Source organism: Dermacentor andersoni, chromosome 3, assembly GCF_023375885.2.
Source record: "Dermacentor andersoni chromosome 3, qqDerAnde1_hic_scaffold, whole genome shotgun sequence".
NCBI classification, from domain to species: Eukaryota; Metazoa; Arthropoda; class Arachnida; order Ixodida; family Ixodidae; genus Dermacentor; species Dermacentor andersoni.
In genome coordinates this window covers 183,177,781-183,193,123 of record NC_092816.1, presented here as the reverse complement: position 1 = coordinate 183,193,123, position 15,343 = coordinate 183,177,781, and positions in this window count along the sequence as shown.

Genomic DNA, 15,343 nt, shown 5'->3' with positions numbered 1-15,343 from the left:
CTGCGCATTTGTAGTACTCTGAGCCCTTTTCTTTGTTCTCCTACTCATTTGCACAATAGCATGCGCAGATGAATTTTGTGTCTTCTTTCTTTTTTCCGCCTCAGTGCTTCGTTCAGTTGATAGTCGGCGTTCGTGCTGTCCACTTGTGTCCGTGTCTGCACGCCTTACGCCTTCTTTACATTATGCTGTAGGTGTGGACGTAAGCATGCGGAGGTGAGCCAATAAGGATAATGGCTTGATGCGGCTGTTTCGTCACGCGCTCGCAAGCGAAGAAGGCGAGGAGGGTGTGCGACCTTTCCTCAGGCACTAAAGGGTGAGCGGAGACGTGTGTGCTAGGCGGGGGTGAGAGGGTGCAGGTGAGTGCGCATCTGCATTTTTACTCCGGCTGCGGTGGCTGATCGCAGTTGTGCTCATCCTACCTTGGATGCAACTCGAGCTGGGTGCGAAGGCTAGCCGGCCTGAGATGGCTAATGGCATCCTGTTCACTGCGTTCTTGCTCTCCAAGTTCACGTTGAGGCGAGAGGCAGTGCCAGGGGATCCACTCACGGGAACGGCCGCTTTCATAACGCCAGCGTTCTGACAGCCAGTGTCCACGGTCATCGACTGAGATGTGTTCGTGTGTGACTGTGCGCATGTGACAACGTGCTTTTTAATTTGATTAGTGAGCGAATGTTTACAGCCGTTTATGCAGTTGAGAGAACGACTAACCTTACCTTGTAAAGCTGTCTAATGATTTGCTCTCGCAAGAAATGCTTCGCCTGTCGGGCGAAACTGTGACTTTTGAATTTTATAGTCTATGCCGACATTGAACTACAGAATTTTTTAGCAAGGGGTCATCATTATGAGCGCATCGCTACCGAAAGACAGATAATGTGCGTTGTTCGCGTAAAGCCAGATTAGGTCACATTGTCTCCTGAGCTAGCACATTCCTTGCACTCTGAATGACAGCATTGTGTATAGATCGCTTCGGCACGTAAAGAAAATTTTCTTCGGGAGGTTGTTGTCGAAACATTCCTCTTTCTTAATACCCTATTTGAAGTAGCAACGTAACAGTAGTGTTGCCCTTTTAGCTATTTTGTGGCTAGATTTAGAGGCATTTTGGTGTGTTAAGCGACAATTTTGTCTTCTTTACCAACCAGTCGCTTTTTATAGCGAAGAAGGGTGACAGTTTGGCTAGTTAGTTCTCCATGAACCTCTCAGCGCTGTGACAATTGACAAAATTAGTGACTTTGATGTTAAGTAAGTTGCCTCGAAAATTACTATCGAGAGCGCGCTTTAATAACGCGATAGCGTTAAGGGCGCGTGACGCAGAAAATACGATGTCGGAGTCGACGCCATAGTCGGCGTTGGCGTCGCAGTATTCAACAGAAGCTTCTATTGCCTCACTCGTGGCAGCGTCGGTGTTGTCGTACGGAAAACCTCAAGCCGCGTGAAAATAAAAATTGCCTGTTTGGCTGCGAATTCGAACCACAGACCTCTGGTTTACGAGACCATCACGCTAACCGACTCAGCCGCTGTCGTTTTTTTTCTATCTTTATTACTGACATGGTAGCATAGAAAACAATACAACATTAAAATGCATGAAACTCCCGAGAAAAGTATCTGCCATTGGTTGGCTGATACGGGGGCAAGAGCGCTTATTATTCGCAAGCTCAGGAAAGACAAGGAAATGTAAAAAGAATGCCGGAAGTTTAATACGTCATTACGGCACTATGAGCAGTGCGCACCAAGGCAAAAAAGAAATCTTCAGAAACGTTCGGCGTGTGTGCTCCTGTGCACAAATGCTGAGAAGATGTGTGTCCATGTGGCGGCTCGCTGGCTTTCTTGTACCCTCCACCATCCGGGCTACCTCATTCTCTCTTGCTTCCTGGTAGAGGGCCTTGTCAGGACACGCCGGGTCAACCCACACAGAGGAATACGGAGAGAAATCACTCCCTCGTGTAAAGTGGGCGACCGCCGTTAAAAGGAGAGTAGCATTGGCACATTCCGCTCATAATTCCGTCTCACACACCCGACGAACAAACGAGAAGAAAGGGGGTTAACCGAGGGGCCCGATTTTTATTAGTCATATCATGAGAAGCCAACAAACACTGACACCAAGGGCAACATAGCGGAAATTACTTGTGCTTAATAAATGGAATGAAGAAATGATAAATGAATGGAAACTAAAGTGGATGAAAAAACAACTTGCTGCAGTTGGGAACCGAACCCACAACCTTCGCATTTCGCGTGCGATGTTCTACCAATTGAGCTACCGCGGCGCTGTTTCCCCATCCAGTTTCTTGGGTATATATGTGTACTAGTAAAACCTGGGAGTATTAGCCAGCGCCACCACTCATAGACCTTGGCGGCGGACGTGGAACGTCCTTGTTGCCGCAGGCGTCACGAGAACGTGATCTCTTTGGGCGAAGGCAACTGGTCAATAAACCCACATATGCTACCTGAAGGCATCAATGTTGCCGGATTCGAGACCCTCGTTGTGTAATCAACGATAAGAAAGGGGGTTAACCGAGGAGCCCGATTTTTATTAGTCATATCATGGGAAGCCAACAAACACTGACACCAAGGGCGACATAGGGGAAATTACTTGTGCTTAATAAATGGAATGAAGAAATGATAAATGAATGGAAACTAAAGTGGATGAAAAAACAACTTGCTGCAGTTGGGAACCGAACCCACAACCTTCGCATTTCGCGTGCGATGTTCTACCAATTGAGCTACCGCGGCGCTGTTTCCCCATCCACTTTCTTGGGTATATATGTGTACTAGCAAAACCTGGGAGTGTTAGCCAGCGCCACCACTCATAGACCTTGGCGGCGGACGGGGAACGTCCTTGTTGCCGCAGGCGTCACGAGAACGTGATCTTTTTGGGTGAAGGCAACTGGTCAATAAACCCACATATGCTACCTGAAGGCATCAATGTTGCCGGATTCGAGACCCTCGTTATGTAATACACGAGAAGAAAGGGGGTTAACTGAGGGGCCCGATATTAATTAGTCATATCATGAGAAGCGAGCAAACACTGACACCAAGGACAACATAAGGAAAATTGCTTGTGCTTAATAAATGGAATGAAGAAACGATAAATTAATGGAAACTAAAGTGGATGAAAATTAATTATCGTTCTCGTGACGCCTGCGGCAACAAGGACGTTCCACGTCCGTCGCCAAGGTCTATGAGTGGTGGCGCTGGCTAACACTCCCAGGTTTTACTAGTACACATATATACCCAAGAAAGTGGATGGGGAAGCAGCGGCGCGGTAGCTCAATTGATAGAGCATCGCACGCGAAATGCGAAAGTTGTGGGTTCGGTTCCCACCTGCAGCAAGTTTTTTTCATCCACTTTAGTTTCCATTAATTTATCGTTTCTTCATTTCATTTATTAAGCACAAGTAATTTCCCCTATGTTGTCCTTGGTGTCAGTGTTTGTTGGCTTCTCATGATATGACCCGACATACAAGTATTTTCATGTTGACGAGCGTGACCCGCAAGTGGGTTTCCTTACGGGTTACTTCACCGTGCCACCTGCTAGCCTCCTGGTTAGCTCAGATGGTAGAGCGGCTGCCAGGGAAAGGGGGTGGTCCCGGGTTTGAGTTCCGGACGAGGACAAATTTTTATGCAACTGCGAGGCTTTTCTTTCGAAGTACCCGTATGTGTTCCCATCATAGCAATTGCTACGATTGGGTGGATGCCTCATTTTCTCTTAATTATGCACAGAGACTAAATGAACCCGGAATGCTTTGCTAAATGTGTTACGTTACGTTAGCCAATATTACAGTGTTGCATTAACAAGTACATTATATCAAAGTTACGCGACAATCTTAGCGACATTAGCAACTTCCGAGAAAATTTTTTCAAACATTTCGCGGCATCTGTGCCTTATCTTTATAAGGTGCACAATCACAATCGATGTAATAAATGACAAAGATGAATCAACGTCGACGGAACGACAAAAATAGTCTGGCGACTATGGCACGACGGCAGTGAGATGACGTTACTGAAATGATAGCGATAGTAGAAAGAGAACTTGATGACGATCGCATGATGACAGTGGTAAGAAGGCTGTGTAAGACGACAGTATGACGAAATAAGAGGATGATGTTAGAATGACGACGATGTAAAGACCGCGATGAAATCAAGACAACGGAACAAAAAGAATGCACGACGATGACTGTGTGACATCGAAGCAATGACCTCAATGGCATAATAATTACCAGAATTGTGGCCAAGCGAGAGACTAGCGACCACAGAATGAACATTGATGGGTGCACTGAGAAGTATAACGGGCATGAGAACGGTGTGAAGACAGTGGAATGAAGACCAGTGTACGGCGACAATGGCGTTACGACAGTAGTATCACAAAGCCTCTGCGGTGATGATAGCGCGACGACGACGGCATGACGAGGGTAGGATCAAAAATTGGAGTGAAGTCTATAGAACGACCGCCACGGTATCGGGACCGTGGCGTGAGAACGATTACATGACGGCTGTTTGACGACGATGGCGTGGCGGCGGCGTAACAACGATAGCTCGACAAGAGTCATATCACGAAGGTGTAATGATGAGGATGGAATGACCACGGCGGCATCACGACCACCAGCACACACTTGGTGACTCAAGCGGCTGGCAGATTTGCGATTGAATAACGACAGAATTTAATGCCAAGGAAAGATTGCCACCGAAGGAATGACGAAGACGGTCTGACTAGGACAGCAAGACGAGAGTGAGATGGCAAAGCTTGAGTGAAGACGATTGAAGGACCACGACAGGATTGCCATGGTGTTGTTACAACGGATGCATGACGACGATGACGTGAAGATGACGGCATGACGAGAGTCTGATGTCAAAGTTAGAATGACGATGATGAGGCGAACACGACCGGCATCATAACCATGAGAATACATCCAGCTATTGGCCCAGCTTGGGCCGCTGGGTCGGCGCAAGAGGCCAGATAGATAGATAGATAGATAGATAGATAGATAGATAGATAGATAGATAGATAGATAGATAGATAGATAGATAGATAGATAGATAGTTAGATATGCTCAAAACGCCGAAAGTACACGAAGAGTGCTAATAGGATCAGTAATGCAAGAAAATTATGGCATAATCTTTCTCAAGTTCACTTTCGGCCTTAATGCGATTAGCATTCAAGCAATGTGGCAAAACACCGTATTGAGGGAACGAAGTCTTATTTGAAAGTTGTAGTGGCGATTCTGAGACTTCCATTGTTTCGGCTGTATGTGACATATACTGTCTTTGTTGTCGTGTCACTTTGGCATGGAACTATCTTGCCAAGGTCGCGGATGAGTGTGCCTGACGATGAATTGAGGACCACGCATTGAAAGCGACGATGACATGACAACGGTATGGGGCATTTGGATGACGACAAGTGTAAGCCAACGATGTCGTGAGGGCCGCTGTATCACGAAAACCTGGAGACGATGATGACGTGATGACGATGGCATGACAAGTGTCCGGATGATGAAGCGGTATGACGACGGTATCATGACGACGGTACAATGAATGCCTGACGACTGTACGGCGACACTGACTGCCATGACGGCATGACGAAGATGGTAAGACGACGAATGCATGACAACTTTCTGAGCCACGTCCGTCTAGCAGGGCGAGGACGATGGTGGCTTGCTCGGCGACTCTGGGGTCTGAAGGGCGAATCGAGGCTTCATTGGAAATTCTGCCCCTGGATTCGACCTCAACGACGGCAAAGGTCTTCCCATCAGTGTACTTCGCGGTGTCGACGAAGCTTGCTCTAATGTTTTGTTGCTTGATCTGTTTGAGGATGGCTGCTGCTCTGGCCTTGCGTCTGCCCTCGTTGTGGACGGGATGGACGTTTCGGAGCACAGGGGCCACTTCGACTTTTTCTCGAATGCATCTAGGGATCGGGGTACTGACAATCGGGGATACCGCAGGTTGGTATCCCAGCTCTTCGAGGATGCGTTTACCTGCGCTGTGGTGGTCAGGCGAGTGAGTTGCGCGCGTACTTAGGCTTCGGCAATTTCCTCGGCGGTGTTATGTTCCCCCAGCTTGAGGAGATCCTCGGTATGGGTCCTGATCAGCCCGACAGCCCTGTTGACTACTTTGCGGATGAGATCGCTGAGCTTGTCTCGCTCCTCTCTGAGCCAGTCGTGCATGGAAATCGTGTGCGTGAAGTGGCATAGTACGAAGGCATTGATGAGCCTGAGGAGATTGTTTTCCTTCATGCCTCGGTGCCGGTTTGCGATTCTGCGAATGAGGCGAAAAGCGTTGTCCGTCCTTGCGATGATCTTGCGGAGAGCCGTTCCGTTCCCGGAGTAGAAATCCGTTCCCGGAGTAGAATAGTACAAACATGCCCAGCACCCGAATAACATCGACCCTTGGTATCAACCCCCTCCCCCGTCACAAGTGTGATGACTGTGCTGCTTTCGGAGACTAGCTTCCAATCTTTTGGTGTACCTCCCTTCCCTTTTCTGTAAAGCACTTGGCGGGGGGCATCGAAGTCCGGTGGGGCAGAGATACTCCTCGATCCCGTTGATCGCCTCCTTGATGGCTTCTTTGACTCTGCCTTCGCAGCCGCCGGAGCACCATATGGTGTTGTCGTCGCCGTAGATGGTGTGCTTGACGTCCTCGACGGGGGCCAACCTCTCAGAAAGACCAATCATGCAGATGTTAAACAGTGTGGGGGAGATGACGGCGCCTTGAGGAGTACCCCGCGCTTTGAGGGGCACATCTTCGGAGCGGAAGTCTCTAATGCGAAGCTTGGCCTTCCTGACCGTTAGAAAAGAGCTCACATAGCTGTGGAATCTGGAACCGAGACCCTGGTCTGAAATGGTCTTGACGATGAAGGTGTGGCGACACATTGTCGAAAGCCTTCTCCAGGTCAAGACCTAGTAGAGCCTTGACGTCTCTGGAACGGCCATCCACAATCTCATGCTTGATTAGTTTCATGGCATCTTGTGTCGAGAGTACAGCGTGGAAGCCGATCATGTTGAACGTGTAAACCTCGTCCTCTTCGAGGTACCCGTTGAGCCTGTTAACGACGACGCCCTATATTACCTTGCCGACACAGGAGCTTAGAGAAATGGGCCTGAGGTTCTGCATGTTCGGGGCCTTGCCTGGCTTGGAAATGAGCACCGTGCAGACCCTCCTCCATTCTGCAGGAACAACGCCGCTCTTCTAGGAATCGTTGATCTTGTCCGTCAGAAAAACGATCGACGTGTCGTCAAGGTTTCTCAACATTCTGTTGGTGACTCCGTTCGGACCCGGCAAAGACTTGCGGTTGAGCGCGAAGATGGCCTGTCAGACCTCGGCAACGGAGAAGTCTTCGTCCAGCTCGGTGCGTGGAGGGCCTCGGTAGTGCGGGAGTTGGGTCACCGGAACCCTGTCGCGATGGACGGGCAGGTACTTCTTTACGAGATTTGAGACGAGTTCATCGACCGTGTGAGACCTGGTGGCTTCGTGCAGGGCCCCGGCCAACGTATACCACTGATTTAACTTCGAGCCGCATTCATCGACTAGGTGCTTCAGCATACCCTAGGATTTGCAGTTGCGCATCTGTCCATCGATGGATTCCCACAGCTCGTCGCACTGCTGCCGGCATAGCGCTTTGCAGTGGTCATCGATGACCTTGTTGAGCTCCGAGATCTTTTTTCGGAGTCTGCGATAGAATCTTTGACCCTTCCATCAGCGGAGCAGGGCGTTTTTGGCGTCAATCTTGTGGGCGAATCTGCTGTCCATCCGCTCAACGTCGAGATTGGTTTCCACTTTCTTGATGGATGCGGAAGCATCGTTCCGGATGCCTTCACGAATTCTTCGAGAGTGGCGGGTACCCTGGCTCTCCCGATTTATTCGCGAATCTTGCGAAAATGTTCTGAATCGATGAACGTGAATTTCCTGACCCTACTCCGAGACACCTTGAAGTTGGTCTCGAGAATGTAGTGGTCACTGCCGAACTCCATGGCGGTGCTTTCCCAGCCCACGCCCTCGACGTTCATGACGAAGTCGAGGTTGGGTGTCGAGTCTCGGGTGACGGAGTCGCCGATGCGCGTAGGAAAATCTTTGTCAGTGACCAGAGTGAGGTGTATCTTGGTGGCGTCTTGCCACAGGTTACGCCCCTTGATGGTGTCGTAGATTTAACCTCAGATGACGTACGGTGCATTGAAGTCACCTACGACGGCCAAGGGTCGAGGGCCGGCCAAGTCGGGCGCTTTCTTGAGGATGGTCTTGAACTGCTGGCGCTAGTCCCTGGGGTTGCTATAGATATTGAGGGCGAACACACTATTTCTGTGCTGATTCCGCTTCGGTACATCGAGCAGGATCTCTACCATGACATATTCGATTCTACCACTCGCCAGCTTGAGGTCGTGTGTGAGATCAATCAGCTTTTTTATGGATCAAGGTGCAAAACACTCGCCCCCCGGGCCGGCCCGACATGGCCCTGTGGCCCTGGAGCGAGGCCTGTAGAGTCTAATGTTTCCTGGAGAGCAATGACGTCACGTTTGACAGCGAGAGACCTGAGAAACTGCTGCAGAAGGGCTTTTTAGTTAGAATACCCCCTGCAGTTCCATTGCCAAATCCGAAAACTCTCTTTGGATCTATCCATTATGGCTGACAGGATGTACTACTACCTAACGCGGTAGTTAGGACCTCTTGTCGCCGCGCTGGTGGGATACTGAAGTCTAGCTTCCTTTATTATGACGGTAACGGCTAGTGGTTGCACGACGGAGGCGGTTGAAGCCATTCGCGCCTCAATGGCCTCAATGCGATCTGCGACAGCTCCGCAGCCCCTGTTGTGGTCCCCGAGTGCCATCTGAATTGGGGGAACGTTATCGGTGAGGAAAGTGACGCTTGGAGTGACCTGTGTGAGGCCGCCTGCCAGCCTAATGAGAGTTTGCTTAATCTCGCTGACTTCTGCGGACAACGCTCCCGATTCACATCTTTGTTTGGTTACTGCCCTGCGTTTGGAGGACATCGCAGTATCGTCTGCCGGAACTGGGATTGGAGTGACGGCAGCCCTGGCTGACGCACTTCTACCCGACATATTCAAAACGAGTTTCCCGATCTCTGCCGTTTCGTTAACTAGCCTCTTGTTTGTGTTCTTGAGGTAGTCTTTATTTTCGCGTATGCGAACGACTTCCGAGTTCCTAGCTTGCTCTGGCGGTGTCGGAGATGCCGAGGTGCCAGAGCAGCCTCGGTATTGGCGCCAGGCTTGGGATGTGCCAGATCGGCCTAAACGAGTGTCGGCTGCTTCCCGCAACGTGGGGAGGCGGGCTGAGGTCCGGCTTCTGGCTGGGTTCTGGAACCCGGGCCACCCCTGGAACCGGATGTGGACCTGGATTGGACCCGGGATCTTGACCTCGACCTGGCCCTGGAGACGGAGCAGCTCCTGGTGGGACTCCTTGAGTGGCCACGAGACCTGGATCTCCCTTTGGCGATGCTTGCCGGGCTTGATTCGCGCCCTCCATGGGCGCGAAGTGTTCGGCGTTGAGGGCGCTGCAGCGTTCCCCCCGTCTGCGCCTGACCAGATACCGCGTCTGAAATCTTCGCGTCCAATCCTTGGCGGCGGTAAGGTGATCGACTCCGCACAGCCTCCATTTGGGATCGCATCTATGCTGAGCGTCGAGGTTTGCTTCTCCGCATGCTATGCAGATGGCGTCGTTGGGCGAACGGTAGACGTCGGAGTGGTGCCCCAGTCTGGCGTAGCCGTAATACACGTCCATTTGCTTGCGGAAATAAGTGCACCTGATGATAGTGCCGCCGTACGAGACAAAATGTGGCACGCGGTACTCCTCGTACAGGACCACCACGGTGCCGGTGTTCCTGATTCTTTCGCGCCCAGCGCCATGGGATTTCTCGGCTTGACGAGTTTTTTGTCGATCGCCGTGGACCCGTTTGTGAGGGAGACGCCTCGGATGACGAACTTGCACGTGGAGTGGGGGGCGGCCTCGTAAGCGCTGACCTTAAAACGTTGACCGGCGACGGAGATGCCCTCGATGCCAACGTAGCGTGCAGCGCGGTCCCTGTTTGGTGTGCTGATCCCCATTATATTTTGTTGAAAGTAGGAACACACCCTGTCGGCGTCCCGCGACGCTGAATCGAGTCCGGCAGTCTGACATATGGCGTCGGCGACTGCGGTACGTCCGGACTTGCTGATACACATGACTCCCCTGGGCCGCACGACGATCTTTGCCTCCTCCTTGTGTAGTGGAGGCATCCTGCTCCCTCTAATGATCTTGCTTTTAACGCATGCGCGGTCCGCGCGGCGCCAATCGTCGAAACCGGCGTTATGCTGAACGCCGATCGCACTGGCATTGGCCGCGTTTCTCATTCTCATTGAAGAACGTCTGGCGACAACGAGCTGCCACCCGGAGTCTTTAGTGAAGTCCTGGGGGGCTAAAAACTCCCCGTACAACTCACACTCCACCACAGAGTCTGTGGAAAAGCTTCCGGCGAAATGAGGTGGGCGAGCGATGGCTCGCCGCGCGAACCCTAACATGGTTTGGTTCAACACAGTGACGGCGTAGTCAAAAGAAAAACGGCAAGAAATGTGATAAAAGTCCACCCGCCCTTAAAAGTCTGTTATTGACGTGTTCCTCATGACTTCACGGATCCGAAAAAGTAGAAAGTTGAGGGGTACACGCTCGAAAGACATCCGAAAAGTTCAAAAAAGTAGGTGCTGAATGAGCCACGTCACATGTGGCTCAAATTTGTTGCCGGTGACCTAGTGACACAAAGTGGTAGGCAACTTCAGTAACCCGGTTGGCGAAAGAGACTGGACATACAGATAGATCGACAGGCTCAAAAGACCCTAACTATGAAAATAATGCTTATTGAATTAAAATTTTAATGAAGAAACCTCGCAACCCCAAAACTAAAAAATATTTTCAGCTTCCATGTGGTGGCGGGCTGTATTCTATTGAAAGAGAAGGTAGAGTGCCCAAATGTGCGCATCATAACTTTCTGATACTTACTCCTTGGGAAACACGAGCTACGGATTCTGTACTCTGCTCTTATGAAAGCTCCCAGCTTCAGTGCTTTCTGTCACAGGCACAAAATTTTACTTATGCTGCACAAATATGATAAGTTGAATGAAGCAAATTGCCCAAGTTCAATATTTTTTATCAGGATCTCGTCTATCTCTTGCTTTGGAAAAGCTTAAACCTTTTTTAGCCGTTATACGTGTAAACCTATTTAGTTTTTTTTTTAAATTTCTGATGGTATGTTGTCATCTGTTTGGTTTAGTCGCTTCCGAGATTCGCTAAACCATGCGTGCTTGAAAAGGAAGAAGACGAAATAATGAAATCGTGGTGGCGCACTCCTGTTCAAGAACCTCTGATCGTGCCCCAGAAAGTGCCTCTGAGGGTGCCCCCGATCATCTCACGTGGCCATGGATCCCGCTTAGCACCACCGGCAGGTAACCGCAAGAGAGGTGACAATGCGCCGAGCCGTATTCGGAGATCATCAGAGCACTTGGCGACGGTGCCGTTGAAGCCCCCACTGAACACTGCTGTCAACGAGACCATGGAGTCCACGCACCCTCTAGTGCTGGTGTGCTGCGCGGTCGCTCTGCTTCTGCTCTCTCTGTTCGTTATAGTGTTCGTCGCGAGCAGGGGCGACAGGCAACTGTATCTCCGCGTTGGCATAGGTGGACCTGAGACCAGCACCAGCAGCAGCACTGGCAGGCCCCGCCATTGGGCAGGAAGGTTCGAGTCGACGCGGTTTCTGAAGTCTACTATTTCGTTCCATCGTACGAACTCTCTTGAAGCGACGAGCGACAGCATTGCCGGGGCAATGGAACCGGAGACTTCGGAAGGCCAAGGGAATGTGAGCGTGGTGGACGCTATCTAGATAATTGCTTTATTTTTTAAGTAAGGAATAATTGATGCCGTAACGATGCATAGCGCGAAGCGAGATGTTTTGATACGGTTATTTGGCTTCTCTTAGTACAAGCTACTCGCCTGACACCCTGGACTGAAAGACCAAGAATGACTCGATTACGCACGTAAAAACAACTGTCAATCCCACCGGCACATTAAAATTTCGTAGTAGCGTCCACTACACATCATTGTGGTTGGTTTATTGTGGATTTCGATATTATGTAATAAAAACGACAAATTAGATTGTACTTCAACAGTTCTGGTCCGCAGAGTTTACTTCTGAAGCGCTTTATTGGGCGTTTCACTTTAATAATTTTATCATCTGGAATACCGCATCCTGCAATGCACATTGCAGCAGCTGCAATGTCCTTCTATTTCGCACTCGTTTAGAATAGAAAATGACGTTCGTAGGGATATTCTAACAAAGATATTTCGCCTAGGATACACAGAACGAAGGCGTGATTTCGGGCTTCGTCACGTAAGGAACCTTAAGAAATGTTAGATTTTGGGATAGTACGTGCAAAGACCACAATCCCTTAATCAACATATAGGGGCACTCCGGAATTAGCTTAATGACTGGTTCAAGATACACCCATTTCGACACTGTCGAAATGTGGCCGCCGCAGCCTGAATCCAACCCGTGACCTCTAGCGCAGCAGCGCAACGATGCAGCCGCTAAGCTGTGAGATACGTGTTCCCACAGCACAGCACCTAAAAAAGAGCAATAAATGGAGCCTGACCGCGAAGAGAGAAGAGTTTTACTGCTTTCTGATAACGAAACTAAATGCGCCAAGGAATGACTGGTGCTACGGAACCCATTTCGTGTTCAGCCACTACTTTGCGCCGTAGTACATTAATGACTCCGAGAGATGATGCATGCGGACTACATTGTGGTATCAGCAAAAAAGTGAAACTTCATTCCACCCTGTGAAGCTAGTTGACCAGCGAAGCAATGTTGGGTGGCACGGCGGTAGGACTGCAGTACAACACAGACTTACACGGACATGTTTTGCAGCAGCACACGCACATGCGCTACGTGAAGAATTGCGCCGCGTGTCGTTCCTGAGATCGCATACGGCGATTTAGGAGATATCGTTGTCAAACCATAGTCTGTCGCACACCCGGCCGCTCGATTCAAAGTGACGGTACAGAAAGTCTTTCCGAAACCTCGCGTTGGCACCGGCGAAGTCGTTGTAACCGCCATCGACGTAGTCGTCGCCGTCTCGACGCTGTGTCTTGCGCTCGGCGTCTCGGGCGCGCTCTCCTTTCCGAGCCGCCGGACCGGCCCGATGTCGACGGGGTCATTCGGCGGCGTAGGAAGGTTCTTTCTCTCTGACCGCCGAGTCGGCAGCGCGACGTCGACGACTACATTTCCGCCGCTGCTCTCGGTGACGTTCCTCGTATGTTTGCTACTTCTCGGGCGTACGAACCACTCGCAGCCGTCCCATGGCAACTTCGGAGTGGAAATTAGGCTCTGTCCCCTTATCAGACAGGCACTTCTTCACAGACACGTGGTGTCAGTTACAGGTGGCCGCTAGAGCCGCGGTTCGATGCGAGAGTGGTCTCTCTCTCTTTGTGCGCGTTAAAGGCGGGCTTCGATGCGAGGCTGCTCGCTGTCCCTTTGTGGTTCCACATCGGAAACAACTACGTCTCAGGGACGTTGTTTCAGGCACAGGCTGCCGCTGAAATGGCGCTTCGGTGTGAAAGAAACGGACGTTTTATTTCCCTATGTGTTTTTTATTTCGCGCATGCCTATGGGGTTGCGCCAGAGAAGTTTTCGGCGTACAGGTGACAGGTGTGCGGGCGGACGGATGGACAAATTGGCTAGCCATATACAGCTTCGCTGTAAAAATTCTAGGGATTTACAGAGCTAACCCGCATTAAAATTGTATACTGAGGAAGTTGAGTGCGCATCCCGCCGCTCTTACCTCTGCACGTACCGAAAGATTTACAGACACCTGCAAGTGCGTATGGCAACAAATCAATTGATCTAGCACTTTATAGGAGCTGTATTAGGAATTATGATCTTTAATGAAGAGTCAAGTAATCCCGTAGAGTCGGTTCAACAGGAATTCGTATGATCAGTCACGCTTTACAAAACGCTGGTTTATACATAAAAGAGGAGAAAACTCACTCAAGCTTTCACCAGCACATTCTCAGGATAAAAGGGAGGCGGAATGAAGTTTTATTGAAATTGCGGTTACTTTGCGGCTCAAGCAAATATGAAGTGATGCGGGAAATTTCACCGGACTAGTTCCAGCACTAACAATCGCGCGTGCCACCCTGGGCTTAATATCAGATCTTGTCAGGTTGGAGTTTTACCATGGGTCGTTGGGCTAATTAACATGTCGGGCCAAGGCTAAAATATGCAATAAGGCACCCCAAGTTGACATATATGTTGGGAGTCTCTTGAAATCAGATTAGTGCAGAGCGAAATTGGTTATGAAGAAATACTCATGAACATGAATGAAAATAAATCGACCGCGAAAGTGCGCAAGCATGTGAACCTCATAAACGTAGGCACTTAATTGTGGAAGTGGTCGTCAAAGTTGACAACCAAGTGGAGGGTATTGGAAATTGTGAATAGACAAATCGGAGTTAATTAAAAGACAGCGGACCCTACCCAGTTCTCTGTCGCGGCGACAAAGCCTTCACCCTGCGCGTTTACGGGAACGACGTCTGCGTCTCTACCGACCGGCTGAAGCCAGCCTACATCAAATCCGCCGAACCAGGAAATACCAGTGCACCCATCGACGTCCGTCCACGCCCCCCGACGTCGCAGCCTGCTTCTGTCACTACACGCTATAGGGGTCGGGTACTACGCTGCACAGATTTTTACAAGCCCTAAGGGCTCTCCACTCCACGGGGGGGGGGGGTTGATGTGGCGACGCACTCTGCGCATTGTTATTATGCTGCCCAGCGTAACACGGCTACACGCTGGACTGCGTTACCGATAAAACAAAGAACCACCGCTGCGTCGCCCGCGGTATGCGTCACCGACGGTGGCTACAACAACAGCCTGCCCGGCTGGGAAGAAGGGCTTTTTTTCCTTCAGCTACCGAAACGGGCGTAGCGTTGGTATGCTCTTCCGCTGCCGCCGCTAATCGGATACACAGTTGCTACGTTTTTATGTTGGGATTCGTCGTTCGGCAGGCACGACATCCCACAGTGTCGTTGACACGGTGAGGAAGCAAATCTTTGGTCACCGACTCTCAAATTAAAAAAAAAATTCTTATTCAAGTTAGCTTTTTTTCATTGCTGCCCCTTCCGTGTGAAAAAAAATCAGTATTCGAATCTACTTATTTGACTCAAAGGTGGAATTGCAGTAGAGCAAACCAAATTGCTGATTTTGCTTAGTTATGTACAGGTTCAACTGTACGGACCTACGAAAAAAGTCGACTGCTGTCTGCTCACACTCCGCCTTGCCCACCCATGTAGGAATATACTTAATTTTAGTTGGCTACAATG